This window comes from Phyllostomus discolor, chromosome 4 (genome assembly GCF_004126475.2).
Source record: "Phyllostomus discolor isolate MPI-MPIP mPhyDis1 chromosome 4, mPhyDis1.pri.v3, whole genome shotgun sequence".
Taxonomy (NCBI): Eukaryota; Metazoa; Chordata; class Mammalia; order Chiroptera; family Phyllostomidae; genus Phyllostomus; species Phyllostomus discolor.
The window spans coordinates 72,967,038-72,970,521 of record NC_040906.2 but is presented as its reverse complement, the minus strand read 5'-3'; the positions used below and the strand labels follow the sequence as shown (position 1 = coordinate 72,970,521).

General features: G+C 43.4%; 1 pseudogene; it reads left to right on the top strand.

The window, feature by feature from the left end:
* Positions 1-1,909: 1,909 nt before the first annotated feature.
* LOC114494862 lies at positions 1,910-3,248 on the top strand (annotated as a pseudogene).
* Positions 3,249-3,484: the final 236 nt, after the last annotated feature.

Genomic DNA, 3,484 nt, shown 5'->3' with positions numbered 1-3,484 from the left:
AGGCACCAATGCCACTAATCACATCACAGAAGGATATTTGCAAATGAAAAGGGAAAAGTAGTTGAACCTGTTACACTTGTCCTTGGAAGGTTTAGCATGGATTTTAGGAAGTTGCTTTGCAGTTAATGTCCTCAAGTCAGGGTGAGGGAGTTTTAGCAAAAAGCAAGACTCATAGCTGCCTAGGTACATTGCAGGCCTGATTCCTTCCCCACAGGAGAACCTATCTGTGGGTGTGGGTCCTGTGCATCTCCGAGTGAGAGCTGGGTCCACACCAAGCAGAATGGTCTACTACATATACTATACATGTGTGATAGGGAACTTTAGGAAGATGTAGAGGTATTTTGTATTTTGTTCTTGTTTTTCACAAAGGTGCATTCAATATGTAGTTATCAAAGGCATATTTTGTGTGAAACATTGCTCTAGATACTGAATATTCAGTGGTGACCAGAGAGTGTACTGCCTCATGTTCACACTTCAATGACTCACATCACACATCATTCTATAACTCTTTCCCCTATTAAAATATGTAATGTCAGAGAAGAATTCCAAGTAATTCATGCAGATACTGCTCCCTGAACAAGAGGAGATTAAATCACCCCTAACCCTTCTTGAATGTGGGCTACACTTAGGGTATGGAAAAGGGGAAAACAAAATTTCACAGTGGACAGAGCTGGCAAACACTACCTCAGCCAGGCAGTCAAGTTTAATATCATCAGTGACAAGTCATGTTGAGACCATGTGACCCAAATATAATGTGATGAGAACAGCAGTGTAACTCTGTAGTCTGCCTCCCCAAAAGCTATAACCCCAGTCTAACCATGAGAAAAACATAAGGCACATTCCAGTTGAAGGGCATCTACAAAATATCTGATCTGTTCTCCTTAAAACTACCAAGGTCTTCAAAAACAGGGAATTTGGAGGGACTATCACAATTTAGGGGTACCTAAAGAGGCAAGACAATTGAATATCCAGTTCCTGAATGAGATCATGGAACAGAAGAATGGCATTAGGTAAAAACTAATGAAATATAATAAAATGTTTAGTTTAGTTAATAGTAATGTGCTAATACTAGTTCTTTAATTGTGTCAAATATACCATAGTAATATAGTAAGATGTTGTAGTAGGGGAAAGGGTAAGAGTTGTATGAGAAATTTCTGTATTATCTTTCCAAGATTCCTGTAAAAACTATTCTAAAATAAAGATTTTGTAGGCTCTACCCTGGTAGCTCAGTTGGTTAGAGCATCCTGCCAAGCATACAGGTTCAATCCCCCATCAAGTCACATACAAGAATCAGCCAATGAGAGTGGAGGATTTGGGGGCGGGGTATGGTTGTGGTAGGCTTCTCCCCTTGGGTGGGAATGACGACTCACAGGGCGGCTTCCATAGTGTTTGATTCTACCTCTAGACTACCCCACCTCTGTCACTTCCTTCTCTTTTCTGCCTCCTCTAGGAACTCATTCTGCCCCTGGAATGGCTTTTTCCTTCAAGGAGTTGGGCCCTGTGTTTGCCCCAGTGTTATTTTTTTCAGGGTCCCTGTAGGAGGCTCACTCCAGAGCTCTGTTTCTATGAGGATCCCATTGATGACTACAGCCCCACCACCATGAACAGGGTCCTGATTTCCCACATGCCCATCGCTGTGGACTTTGGAGCCTGTACTCGGCTGGTTCCACGTGGCTCTTTAATATTCCCCACATGGACTCAGACCACACTGTGGGGCCCTGTAGCACCTGGACACAGCCCTTCTACTGCTCCCCAATCACTGCTTTCCCCCTGTACTGTCACCTGCACATATCTAAGCAGTGAATCTGAGCCCTGGAGGTTGGTGAAAGCCATGCCCTGCCTCTAGATGAAACTGGAAGAGAAACCATGACTGTAACCTTGATAGATGCCAGTCACTGCCCTGGCTCTATCATGTTTCTCTTTGAAGGAGACTTCAAAACCTTTTGTAGGCAGGTGATTTTCAGTAAACATCATCCATGCTAAAGGAGTCAGCCCTGAGAGTGGGGAAACAGACCCTATCTTATATCTAGGTGACAACAACTGTAACCCAGAGCTGGTTATTCCTTCCCAAGAAGCTGCCTACCAGATTGTTGAGCTCATTTGAAAGCACCCACAGCATAAGGTAAAGACTGGACTCTATAACCTTCAAAGAGTCCCTGCTGGAGCAGCTAACCCTGGAGTATCAGATAAGGATGGTATTGAGTCTTCAGCACCCGGAGTTGGTGCAACTGTTTGACCTGGCAGATGTGTCCACAGTGAAGGAGGTTGGCTGCATGCATGCCCCATGCTGCACTGGAACCAGATCCACCCTACTATTGTTATCCCTACCATAAGCCGGAATCCACAGCTCCCACCCCAATATCCATACCATCCCTTACTCTGACCATTCCTCCTACTCAGAGCTTTGTGCCTTTGTTGCAGCACTGAAGCCTTGCCAGGTGATGGCCATTGTCATTCAACAGTCCTATAGGAACTACTTTCAGGACAGCCTGAGCCCCAGGCTCTCAGTGTCCCTGATTCCAGACTCTGTACAGCAATACATGAGTTCTTCCTCTAGATAACCAAGTGTTCTGTGGCAGTTAGAAAGGAGGCTCAAAAAGCCAAGAACTCAGGGTGTCATGTTTGAATCTCCTGAGGAAAAGGATGATCAATTTCAATCTGACAGGAACTCAAAGAAGGCCAAGAACAAGAACCTTTCTGGGAACTTTGAGAAGAAGACTTCCCACTTCCCACCATCCTTTGCAGATCAAAGAGCAGTTGTTGCCAGACCTCTCCAGCAAAGAATGGAATGAGGCAGTTCCTTTCTCAGAGTCTCAGAAGACAGACTGTACTGACTGCTCCCTTGGGTTTTTCAGTTCATTTAAGGTCTACATATGAGGAATTTATGTCTCCAGAAACTGGGAAGGAAATTGGTGTAGGACCCCACTTGGTCCCCACAGGAGACAATGATGGCTCAATAGCCTCCAGGAACCAGCACTGTTTGTTTGTGTAGGGGTGGGGAGCAGAATTTACCTCAGTCCCACAGCAGCAAGGCTGTCCATCTACTATGCCCTGAGTAGACACTACTCAGCCTGACACTAACATACTTCCTGACTCCAATGAGCTTGTTTCAGGTGATGTTCTCTTCCAGGTGCTTCAATCAGTAAGAAGAAGAATACCATAAATCCTTGCTAAAGTACAGACAGAGGAGAGTACAATCTTGTTTGATACAGCACAAAATTTGGAAGACAGTGGAAAACAAAAAATGAAAAAAAGAGAGACAGAGAAAAAAAATCAACCCATGAATGAATAAATAAGTGGAGCAACAAGTCAATGTCTGTCTCTCTCTCTCTCACTTTCTATCCTGCTCTCTAAAATCAATACATAAAAAGTTTTAAATATTTGTGAAAGTTTTTATAAATAAGTATATAAGTATATACAAAAATTTAAAACTTATCACTATATAAATATACATGGGCATATCTCATTTTATTGTGCCTTGCTT